This window comes from Dendropsophus ebraccatus, chromosome 1 (genome assembly GCF_027789765.1).
Source record: "Dendropsophus ebraccatus isolate aDenEbr1 chromosome 1, aDenEbr1.pat, whole genome shotgun sequence".
NCBI lineage: Eukaryota > Metazoa > Chordata > Amphibia > Anura > Hylidae > Dendropsophus > Dendropsophus ebraccatus.
Genome location: NC_091454.1, coordinates 129344494 through 129357791, shown reverse-complemented (window position 1 = coordinate 129357791; position 13298 = coordinate 129344494).

The window sequence follows — 13298 nt, the reverse complement described above, 5'->3', positions numbered from 1 at the left end:
AAATGTGGAACAATGTGGCGTGAAAATGAAATATTACATTTTTTACACTATAATGTTGGTTTAGCCTTGAACTTATCATTTTCACAAGGGGTTAAAAGAGAAAAAAACACACAATATGTGTAGAGCAATTTCCCCCGAGTCCGTATATACCCCACATGTGGACATAAAGCACCATGTGGGCGCAGGGTAAGCCTCTGAAGGGAAAGAGCGGCATTTGGATTTTGGAGGTTGGATTTGGCTAGAATGGATGATGAACGCTATGTCGCATTTACAGAGCCCTCGTGCTGCCAAAACACTGAAAACCCCCCACAAGTGACCCCATTCTGGAAACTGCACCCCTCAAGGAATCTAACAAGGGGTGCAGTGAGGATATGGACCCCTTGATGACGGGCACATTTGTGCCATGAAAGTGAAAAAATGAAATTTTTTACTTTTACGTCACATTGTTCCACATTTGTGCCCGTCACCAGTGGGGTCCATATGCTCACTGTGCCCCCCTTGTTAGATTCCTTGAGGGGTGTAGTTTGGGGTCACTTGTGGGGGGTTTCCAGTGTCTTGGCAGCACGAGGGCTCTGTAAATGCGACATGGCCCTTGAAATCCTTTCCAGTGAAATTCAGCTTCCAAAAGCCAATTGGCGCTCCTTCCCTTTGGAGGCTCATCCTGCGCCCCCTTGGCACTTTATCGCCACATGTGGGGTATTTCCGTACTCGGGAGAAACTACGCTACACATTTTGTGTCTTTTTTTTCTCTTATCCCTTTAAGAAAATGAAAAATTGAAGGCTAGAACAACGTTTTAGTGTAAAAAATACATTTTTCTTTTTTCACGCCATATTGTTCGGAAAATCTGTGAAGCACCTGTGGGGTCCAATTGCTCACCGCACCCCTTGTTACATTCCTTGAGGGGTGCAGTTTTCTAAATATTGTCCCTTTAGGGGTGTTTTTTAGGTTTTGGCACCCCAGAGCCTCTGCCAACCTGAAGTGGTACAGTCAGAAATGATCAAATATAACGGAGCCATTGAAATTCACTAGGCGCTCCTTTGTATCTGAGGCTTGTGGTTGTGTCAAATAGCGCAATAGGGCCATATATGGGGTATTTCTATAAACTGCAGAAACGGGGCAATCAATATTGGGGTGCATTTCTCTGGTAATAGGTTTATCATTATGAAAGATATTGGATTACAATAAAATCTCTGCACAGAAAATAAAAATTTTCAAATTTCTTACACACTTCGCTTTTATTTCTGTGACTCCCCTAAAGGGTTAAAAAACTTTCTGGATGTGCTTTTGCAGAGTTTGGGGGGTGCAGTTTCTGAAATGGGGTGCTTTGTGGGGCTTTCTAACATACAGGCCCCTCAAATACACTTTAAACCTGAACAGGTCCCTAAAAATATCTGATTTTGAAATTTTACTGAAAATTTGGAAATTTGCTGCTAATGTTTTAAGCTTCCTATTGTCTAAAAAAATGAAAGATCGTTTAATAAATGCCGTCAACATAAAGTAGACATGTTGCTAATGCTATTTAATTTATAATTTATGTGGTATAACCACTTTCTGTATATGCAAAAAAGTTTCAAAGTTGGAAAAATGCAGTTTTTCACATTTTTTCACATTATTTAGTTTTTTTTCATAAAGATTGGTTATGAGTATCGACTCCAATTTACCAGAAATGTAAAGTACAATATGTCACGAGAAAACAATCTCAGAATCAGCCGGATAGGTAAAAGCATCCCGAAGTTATTAATGAATAAAGTGACACTGGTCATATTCATAAAATTTGTCTCTGTCATTAAGGCCATTTCAGGCTCTGTCCTTAAGGGGTTAAAAATATCTTAGGCTTAAAACACACATCTGTGTGACTCGCTTACTGCACAAACTTACTAATGGCAAAAACACTATACTACCGAACTGACAGCTGTGTCAGTTCAGTAATGTAGTGCTTATGAGCTCACTGCATCAAAATTCACTATGAGGCTATGTTCACCCAGCGTAAAAAACATGGCCGTATTTCATAACAACGGTCGTTTTTTTGCAAATAATGGCCATTGTTTACGTAACTACGGCCATTGTTAAGAAATACGGCCGTGTTTTTTAAGTAGTGTGAACCCTGCCTGAAGCACCAAGTTCCATTCACAAATACATGTTCAGTCTGTGATGGCCAGCATACAGGTCGGGTATCATGGGCTTCTAAAAGTGAATCTGTTACCCCCTGACCACCTACAGAGCTTATAGCACTGCTAGATGGATATCAATAAAAGCATTCAGAACACATGTTTATTGCTTTAGTCTGTGTTAAAAAACAAAAACAAAATAAAAACAACTTTATTTGGGCTTTGAATGGTGTCAAAGAGGCAGAGCCTATTATTCCCTGGGACCTAGCGCTGATACACCTCACGCCCCCTGCATAATCAGCCACGTACACTCATGCATACAGCACTGTAAGGGTTAGTGGTGCTAGGGCTAGTGGTCCCAGGTATTAACAGGTTCTGCCTCTTTGACACCAATTGCAGCCCAGATAAAGTATATATATATATATATATATATATATATATATATATATATATATATATATATATATATATATACAGTGGTGCCCTGGATTACGGGCATAATTCGTTCCGGGATGTGCTTGTAATCAAAATCTACTCTTAAACCAAAGCAAATTTTCCCATAAGAAATCAGAAATGCAGACAATTGGTTCCACACCCCAAAAATAATGATTTATTATTCTGAATTACATGTAAAACAAATAAAACAAACATATAGAAACAGCTGAATATGTCATATTATAAGTTACTGTACAGTAGGGATGAGCAACTTTTGAAAAGTTCGGTTCAATCCCCCGAACTTTCCTGAAGTTTGGATTCTTACGCACCGAACCGAAAACGAACCTTGCAATAACGGCTGAATAATTGCAGCTACAATAGTGGGAGTGTGATAGGGTATAGTTTCGTGTAGTTGCAGTTGATATTACAATGAAAAAAGTTTAAAAAAATCAAAGTGCAAAAATAGTGAAAAAAAAAAAAAGCCGGAAAATCGGCAATAATGTCAACTCCTCTAATGGTTAATATATTTAATTAATAAAACACATTTTCGTTGTAATAAAGTCACTTTTGTTGTTCAATAATTTAATTAAAACGAATCCATCATTGTGCAATTAAATATACTGTTAACCCCTTAGTGACCGCCATGCTGCCTTTTCACGGCGGCCACTAATGGGCTTTATTCCAATGCGTACGCCTTTTAACGGCGGGCGCATCGGAATAAATTACCGCCCGGCGGCGGCAGCAGGACGGGTGATCAGCGGTCAGTGTGACCGCTGACACCCTCCTGTAACTGCCCGGAGCGAAAGATTCTCCGCTCCGGGCAGTTTAACCCGTTTAATGCCGCTGTCAAACCATGACAGCGGCATCTAACGGGTCCCGGTGGATCCCGGACGGCGCCGTGGGTCACTTACATGATCGCGATGTCCCGCGGCGCCGTCCGGGGTCCCGATGTCTCCATGGTGATTCCGGGGTCCTAATGAAGGTCCCCGGGGTCACCATGGAGATGCCTGATGCTGACAGGGGTGGCCGCGGCTATTGCCTGTCAGCATGAGGCATGATACTATACATTGCAGTACATTAGGTACTGCAATGTATTGTATCAGTGATCAAAGTATTTTAGACTAGTGTACAGTAATGTACACTAGTGTAAAAGTAAAAAAAAGTGAAAAAAGTGTGCACCAAACACAACACAGCCCCCCCCCCAGCCCCCCCCAATAATAAAGATGCATTACATTCCCCATACACTATAAAACATTACATAAGAGTGATCAAAAACACAAATCCTATACATATTTGGTATCGTTACGTCTGTAACAACCCAATCTATAAAACTATATCAATAATTATATCGCACGACACACGCTGTGAAAAAAAAATTATAAAAACCGTACTAGAATAGCTGTATTTTATCAATCCACTTTAGAAAATACGTCATAAAAGAGATCAAAAAGTCATATACATATAAAACTTGGTATCAATAGAAACTACAGAACTTCCCGCAAAAAATAAGCCCAAATCCAGCTCTGTCGCGCAAAAGATGAGAACACTATGGATCTTGCAATGCAGGGACAGTTTTTGTGGGTTTTGGCTAGGAAGATAGTTTCTATTGCGCCAAAGCGGTAATAGTTAAAAAAAAACTATACAAATGTGGTATCGCCGTAACCGTAGCGACCCAGAGAATACATGTATTATGTTATTAGTGACCGCCGATACGGATTTTTACGGCGATCACTAATGGGCTCTATTCTGCTGCCATCAGCTCTTTATGGCGATGGTGCAGAATAGTGCAGCGGCGCCGGTAATGCCCGCAGCCCCCTCCTCTCAGCTATCGGAGGTAGCTGAGGGGTTGGGGGAGAGTGTGGGGTCAGTCCCGGCCAGTCCCCTCACCGGTGATCGCCGTTATTATCAGTATAAAGGCGGCTACCGGTAACGGGCATTGCCAGCGCAGCTGAACGCTTTCATCTCTTCTCACCGTGAATCCACAGTGAGAGGAGATGAAAACATGTCCCCCCCATCCCCAGAATTAACCCTAGTGACCTGGCCACTGACCCTCCCCTCCCTGGGCGGCCATCTGATCCAAGATGGCCGCCGTCATCACTGTGAACAGACTCTGTTCACAGTGATGGATTCCTAAAAATGATCCAAGCTTCATTCTCTCCACCACCGGAGGTGGCGGAGAGCATGGGGCAATGATCGGTGACCACCCGGTGTGGTCCTAGTACAAGTGATCAGCGGTATATACTATATACCACTGATCGCTTGTTCCAAATGGTGTCGCACTTTTTTACGCCTGTCACCAAAGTCAAGTGCCCTGGATTACCCGTAACCACCCTGGATTACTTGTAACCACCCCAGATTACCCATCACCACCCCAGATTACCCGTAACCACCCCAGATTACCCGTAACCACCCCAGATTGCCCGTAACCACCCCAGATTGCCCGTAACCACCCCAGATTGCCCGTAACCACCCTAGATTGCCCGTAACCTCCCCAGATTGTCCGTATCCACCCCAGATTGCCCGTATCCACCCCAGACAGCCCATAACCATCCCAGATAGCCCATAACCATCCCAGACAGCCCATAACCATCCCAGACAGCCCATAACCATCCCAGACAGTCCATAACCACCCCAGATTGCCTGTCACCACCCCAGAATGCCCGTAATCTCCCCAGAATGCCCGTAATCTCCCCAGATTGCCCGTATCCCCCCCATAGCCCATAACCATTCCAGACAGCCCGTAACCACCCCAGATTGCCACAGACTGCCTGTAACTACCCCAAATTGCCTGTAACCACCACAGATTGCTCGCAACCACCCCAGATTTCCTGTCACCACTCCAGATTTTCCGTCACCACCCCAGATTGCCCGTTGCAACCCCAGATAGTCAGTGAACACCACCAGATTGCCCGTCACCACCCCAGATAGTCAGTGAACACCATCAGATTGCCCATCACCACCCCAGATAGCCAGTAACCACCCCTAGATAGCCATTAAACACCCCAAGATTGCCCATAACCACCCCATACAGCCAGTAACCACCCCAGATTGCCCGTAACCACCCCAGATTGCCTGTGACCACCCTAGATTGCCTGTGACCACCCCAGATTGACCGTAACCACCCCAGATTGGCACAGACTGCTCGTAACCACCCCAGATTGCCCATAACCCCACCAGATTGCCTGCTGCCACCTCAGATAGCCAGTAAACACCCTGAGATTGTCTATTACCACCCCAGATAACCAGTAAACACCCACATATTGCCTGTAACTAAAATGACACTCCTTCTCTTCTGAGCCCTGCTGTGTGCCCATACAGTGGTTTATGCCCACATATGGGGTACCATTGTACTCAGGAGAACCTCCGTTACAAGTTTTGGGGTGCTTTTTCTCCCTTGTTCCTAGTGAAATTGAGAAATTTCAAACTAAACAAACATGTTATTGAAAAAATTCAATATTTTTCATTTTTACGGTCTAGTTTTGAATACTTTCCTCCAATACCTGTGGGGTCAAAATGCTCACCACACCCCAAGATAAATTCCTTGAGGGGTGTACTTTCCAAAATGGGGTGATTTTGGGGGGGAGGGTTCTATTCTGTAGACATTACAGGGGCACTGCAAACGCACCTGGCGCTCAGAAACTTCTTCAGGAAAATCATGCACTGAAAATGCTTGGCGCTCCCTTCCTTCTGTGGCCCGCTGTGTGCCCACACAGTGGTTTATGCCCACATATGGGGTACCGTTCTACTCAGGAGTACCTGCGTTACATATATTGGGGTGAGTTTTCTCCCCTGTTTCTCGTGAAATTGAGAAATTTCAAACTAAACAAACATGTTATTGGAAAAATTCTATTTTTTCATTTTTACTGTCTTCTTTTGAATACCTTCCTCTAATACCTGTGGGGTCAAAATGGTCACTAAACCCCAAGATGAATTCTTTGAGAGGTGCACTTTCCAAAATGGGGTGACTTTTGGGGGGGTTCTATTCTGCTGACACTACAGGGGCACTGCAAACGCACCTGGCGCTCAGAAATTTCTTCAGCAAAATCTGAACTGGAAATGCTAATTGGCGCTCCCTTCCTTCTGAGCCCCGCTGTGTGCCCACACAGTGGTTTATGCCCACATATGGGGTATCGTTCTACTCAGGAGTACCTGCGTTACATATATTGGGGTGAGTTTTCTCCCCTGTTCCTCGTGAAATTGAGAAATTTCAAACTAAACAAACATATTATTGGAAAAATTCTATTTTTTCATTTTTACTGTCTTCTTTTGAATACTTTCCTCTAATACCTGTGGGGTCAAAATGGTCACAACACCCCAAGATGTATTCTTTGATGGGTGTACTTTCCAAAATGGGGTGACTTTTGGGGGGGTTCTATTCTGCTGACACTACAGGGGCTCTGCAAACGCACCTGGCGCTCAGAAATTTCTTCAGCAAAATCTGAACTGGAAATGCTAATAGGTGCTCCCTTCCTTCTAAGGCCTGCTGTGTGCCCATACAGTGGTTTACGCCCACATATGGGGTACCGTTCTATTCAGGAGAACCTGCATTACAAAATTTGGGGTGCATTTTCTCTCATGTTTATTATGAAAATGAGATACTTTAATCTTAACAAATATATTATTGGAAAATTTCTATTTTCCATTTTTTTCCGGCCTAATTGTGAATACTTTCCTCCAGCCCCTGTAGGGTTAAAATGCTCATTATACCCCTAGATTAATTCTTTAAGGTGTCTAGTTTCCAAAATGGGGTCACTTATGGGGGTTTCCAGTATACAAGCCTCCTAAATCAACTTAAAAAAAGAACTGGTCCCTAAAAAAATCAGTTTTGGAAATTTCATGAAAATTTGATAATTTGCTGATACATTTCTAAGCCCCGTAACACCCTAAAAAAGTGAAATATGTTTACGAAATGAAGCCAGACTAAAGAGGACATATTGATAATGTGACTTACTAACTAATTTTTGTCATGTGCCTTTTTTTTTTAGAAGCAAAGAATTTCAAAGTTCGTAAAGTGCAAAATTTTAAAATTTTTAATTATATTTTGATGTTTTTCACAAAAAACACACAAGACAGTGACCAAATTTTGCCACTTACATAAAGTACCATATGTTACGAAAAAACAATCTCAGAATCGCTAGCATACGTTAAAGCATCACTGAGCTATAAGCGCATAAAGTGAGACAGGTCAGATTTTGAAAAATGAGCCTGGTCATTAAGGCCCAAACAGGCTTGGTCCCTAAGGGGTTAAAATATATATATAAATAAATGTATATTTATATATATATATATATATGTATTTTTTTACAGTATATTTAATTGCACAAGTATGGATTCGTTTAAATTAAATTATTGAACAACGAAACAAATTTTATTACAACGAAAATGTGTTTTAGTAATTAAATATTAATTATTACAGGAAACTCTATTAAAGCCGTTAATTCATACTGCCGGCAATAGAGTTTTCTGTCATAATTAATACTTTACTTTAATTAAAACATCAAATGTTTCTTCTAATTATGCTATCACAATAGCATTATTAGAAGAAACATTTTGAATCATATGTGCGCTCAGCTAATCAGCTGATCGGCTGAGCTCACATATAATTAGCGGGTCCGCAGCACAGTGACTTCATTGTGCTGCAGACCAGCAAAGAGGACACATGGGGACATCAGAGGGTGAGTATACAGCTCTCCCCACCACCTCCCCAGCACTGCACCCATCCCAGCAAGGAAGGGGGGTCACTTAACCCCTTCCTTGCTGATATGGGTGCAGTCTGACATCAGTCTGGCCCCCAAAGGGGTTAAGGGGGATGCAATGCATCCTCCCTTAACCCCTTGGGTGCCAGACTGTAAGCAGCGATCTGTAAAGATGCTGCATACTGTAAGGTGCACAACACCGCTCACAATGATGGGTGTTGTGCTCCTGTTTGTGTGTTTTTTGTGTGTTTCTCCTTTTTTGTTTTTCAGATATCGGTATCCTGTGGATTACGTCGGATTCGATTGACTAAGTAGATGACCAGCCGTTGTTTGAATTTTTTTTAAATAAAATGGTCAATGAGGGGTGTGGGGGTGTTTTTATTTGAATTAAAAAAAATTCACTTGTGTCTTGTCTTTATTTCTTTACTTTATAGACTTAGTAGTGGAAGCCGTCTAATAGACGGAATCCATTACTAAGTCGGGGCCTAGTGTTAGCCGGTATAAAATGGCTAACACTAACCCCCATTATTACCCCAGTACCCAATGCCACCAGGGGTACTGGGAAGAGCCGGGTGCCAGTGGTCCTGGAGCGTCAAAATTGGCGCTCCTTGACTGGGTTGGCAGCAGGCTGGTATTATTTAGGCTGGGGAAGGCCTAAACCAATGGCTTTTCCCACCCTGGTGTTACCAGGCTGCTGTTGCTTGATTTTTAACCCAGCTGGTTATGAAAATAGGGGGAACCCTACTCGTTTTTTTTTTTAAATAAATAAATAATTTAAAAAAAAAACACGTCGGGTTCCCCCTATTTTCATAACCAGTTGGGTTAAAAATCAAGCAACAGCAGCCTAGTAACACCAGGGTGGGAAGAGCCATTGGTTTAGGCCCTCCCCAGCCTTAATCTTACCAGCCTGCTGCCGCCTGGTCCAGGAGCCCCGATTTTGACGCTCCGGGACCACTGGCTCTTCCCAGTACCCCTGGTGGCATTGGGTACTGGGGTAATAATGGGGGGGTTAGTGTTAGCCATTTTATACCGGCTAACACTAGGCCCCGACTTAGTAATGGATTCCGTCTATTAGACAGCTTCCACTACTAAGTCTATAAAGTAAAGAAATAAAGACAAGGCACAAGTGAATTTTTTTTTATTCAAATAAAAACACCCCCACACCCCTCATTGACCATTTTATATATATAAAAAAAAAATCCAAACAACCGCTGGTCATCGTCTTAGTCCATCGAATCCGACGTAATCCACAGGATACCGATATCTGAAAAACAAAAAGGGAGAAACACACAAAAAACACACAAACAGGAGCACAACACCCATCATTGTGAGCGGTGTTGTGCACCTTACAGTATGCAGCATTTTTACAGATTGCTGCTTACAGTCTGGCCCCCGAGGGGTTAAGGGAGAATTCAGACTGATGTCAGACTGCACCCATACCAGCAAGGAAGGGGTTAAGTGACCCCCTTTCCTTGCTGAGATGGGTGCAGTGCTGGGGAGGGGGTGGGAAGAGCTGTATACTCACCCTCTGATGTCCCCATGTGTCCTCTTTGCTGGTCCGCAACACAATGAAGTCACTGTGCTGCGGACCCGCTATTTATATGTGCGCTCAGCCGATCAGCTGATCAGCTGAGCGCACATATGATTTAAAATGTTTCTTCTAATAATGCTATTGTGATAGCACAATTAGAAGAAACATTTGATGTTTTAATTAAAGTAAAGTATTAATTATTACAGTGAGCTCTTTTGCCAGGAATATGAATTAACGGCTTTAAAAGAGCTTCCTGTAATAATTAATATTTAATTAATAAAACACATTTTCGTTGTAATAAAATTAGTTTCATTGTTCAATAATTTAATTTAAACAAATCCATACTTGTGCAATTAAATATACTGTAAAAAAAAAAAAATATATATATATATATATTTATTTTAACAGTATATTTAATTGCACAATGATGGATTAATTTTAATTAAATTATTGAACAACGAAAGTGACTTTATTACAACGAAAATGTGTTCTATTAATTAAATATAATAACCATTAGAGGAGTCGGCATTATTGCAGAGGATCGCTAACCCCGTAATGCCGATTCCTGTAAAACTGTTTCCATGCTTTCCCAGATGCATTCCAAAGGTGTTTGCATCACTTTCTAAAGATGTCTTGGATGTCTTTGATTTTATTTGTTATTGTTATTTTAACTAGATTCGTTACGAACTTTCTCAAAGTTCGGTTCGGTAAACGAATCTGGTTTGTTACGGTTCGGTTCGCTACTGTACAGTAACGGAGAGGATGGTAAACACAAGGGGGGACAGAGACTGCAGGGAGCATGAAGGAATCAGCAGGGCAGATGTGGGCACATACATGCAGAGCTCTCTTTCCGTGTAGAGAGGGGTTACAGCTAAGGAGAGATTACCTCCACATCCTGTACCCTGATGTAAGCCCTAGCCTGAAGTGGATTTGCTATGATTTGGAAGGTGAGGGACATTTCCTGGGTCAAAGTACAGGGATGTAGACCCCTCAATGCAGACCATGCCCCTCCTCCACTCGCGCTCCCACTTAGGACAGGGATCTCTTACACCAAAGCAGTGCTCTTAAACCAAGTCACAATTTTGAAAGACTGTGAGCTCTTAAACCAAAACGCTCTTCAATCAAGTTACTCTTAAACCAAGGTAATATATATATATATATATATATATATATATATATATATATATAACAGCCACAGGTAACAAAGGTATGTTCTGAATCCTTTTACTGATATCTATCCAGTGGAACAACCAGCTTGGTAAGCGGAACAGCTGTATGTGGATGGTTACCTGGCCTTGGCTTTTCCCTTGTCATTACATTGACCTGTAAGGCCACTGGATATGGGGAAATTGGTGGTTTCCCTGCAGGAGTCCTTTCTAGAGGGATATCTGGCTAGTACTTTGTTTGGAGACTCTTAAATAAGGCTCCACGTGTGCTTCTTTTGCACAAGGAGGGTATATATTCACTTTAAGGGGCCTTAACACCTTAGTGACTGCCGTGAAAAGTGCCTTTTCACGGCGGCCACTAATGGGCTTTATTCCGATGCTTACGCCTTTTAACGGCATACGCATCGGAATGAATTGCCACCCGGCGGCAGTGCGGGGGATCAGCTGTCAGTATGACAACGGCATCTAACGGGTTCCGATGGGGGAGCTGGAGGCCTTGGTTCTGGAGGAGTCCATTGATGTGGTTGGTGTGACTGAGCCATGGCTGGACTCCTCACATGACTGGGCTGCCAATATTCAGGGATTTACGTTGTTCAGAAGGGACCGGGTGGGCAGAAATGTCAGAAATTATATTAAAGTCAGCGTAAAAGATGCAATTGTGGGCGATGACTGTGATGATGTGAAAGCATTGTGGGTAGAACTACAGAAGGAGGTAAAGAGTGAAAAAATTATTCTTGGTGTAATCTATAAACCCCCCAACATTACTGAGGGGATAGATGATCAGTTGAATAGACAAATAGAGCGGGCTGCCCGGGAGGGGACAGTAGTGGTAATGGGGGACCTCAACTACCCAGATATAGATTGGGGTCACGGTTCAGCTAAATCCATAAAGAGAATTTCTTAACCTCCTGCAGGATAATTTTCTGGGCCAGTTTGTGGAGGAGCCAACTAGAAGTGATGCCTTGTTGGATCTGGTTATTTCTAACAACGCTGAGCTGGTTGGGGATGTCACTGTCCATGAACACCTGGGTAATAGTGACCACAATATAGTGACTTTTAGCTTAAAGTGTAGAAAAGAAAAACATGTTGGGAGGGCAAAAACTCTTAATTTTAAAAGGGCCAATTTTCCTGGGTTAAGGGCTGAACTTCAGGGCATAGACTGGGAGCGGCTGCTGTCACATACTGATGCAGCTAATAAATGGGAAATCTTCAAATCCACATTAAATAACTGTACTGCCAAATATATTCCTATGGGTAACAAATATAAACGGTTAAAATCCAATCCCACATGGCTTACAACTGAGGTTAGAAGGGCTATAAATGAGAAAAAAGGGGCATTCAAAAAATACAAATCAGAGGGGTCAGCTGTAGCCTTTAAACATTACAAAGAAGTCAACAAAACCTGTAAAAATGTAATAAAAGCAGCAAAAATTCACAATGAAAGGCAGGTAGCCATAGATAGCAAAAGAAACCCCCCAAAATTCTTCAAATATATTAATGCAAAAAAACCAAGGTCAGAGCATGTAGGACCCCTAAATAATGGCGACGGGGAATTAATAACTGGGGATCAGGAGAAAGCTGAGTTACTAAATGGCTTCTTCAGTTCTGTATATACAAAAGAAGAGGATGGAGCTGTTGTGGGTGGGGCCAGTACTGAGGTGGGTGTGGGGCCAGTGCTGCTAACACATGTAATGTACTGAACTGGTTTACTATAGATATGGTCCAAGATAAATTAAATAAACTCAATGTAACCAAAGCTCCAGGGCCTGATGGATTACACCCCAGAGTTCTTAGGGAACTCAGTTCTGTAATTTCTCTACCCTTGTATGAAATATTCAGTGATTCTTTGCTTACTGGTATTGTGCCGAGGGACTGGCGTAAGGCAAATGTAGTGCCGATCTTAAAAAAGGGCTCTAGAACTTCCCCAGGTAACTATAGACCTGTAAGCTTAACGTCCATTGTGGGGAAACTATTTGAGGGGCTTATAAGGGACTACATCCAGGAATATGTAGTGGCTAATAGTATTATAAGTGATAACCAGCAAGAGGTAAGTAGAAGCCTGGATGGAGGCGCGGCTGTGGATATCGTGTACCTGGATTTTGCAAAAACTTTGATACAGTTCCTCATGGACAACTGATGGGTAAGTTAAAGTCAATCGGTTTGGAAAATTTAATGTGTAACTGGATTGAAAACTGGTTTAAAAATCGTACTCAGAGAGTGGTGGTCAATGATTCCTACTCCGAATGGTCCTCGGTAAGTGGTGTACCCCAAGGGTCAGTACTGGGCCCTCTTCTGTTCAACTTGTTTATTAATGATATTGAGAATGGAATTAACAGCAATGTTTCTATCTTTGCAGATGAC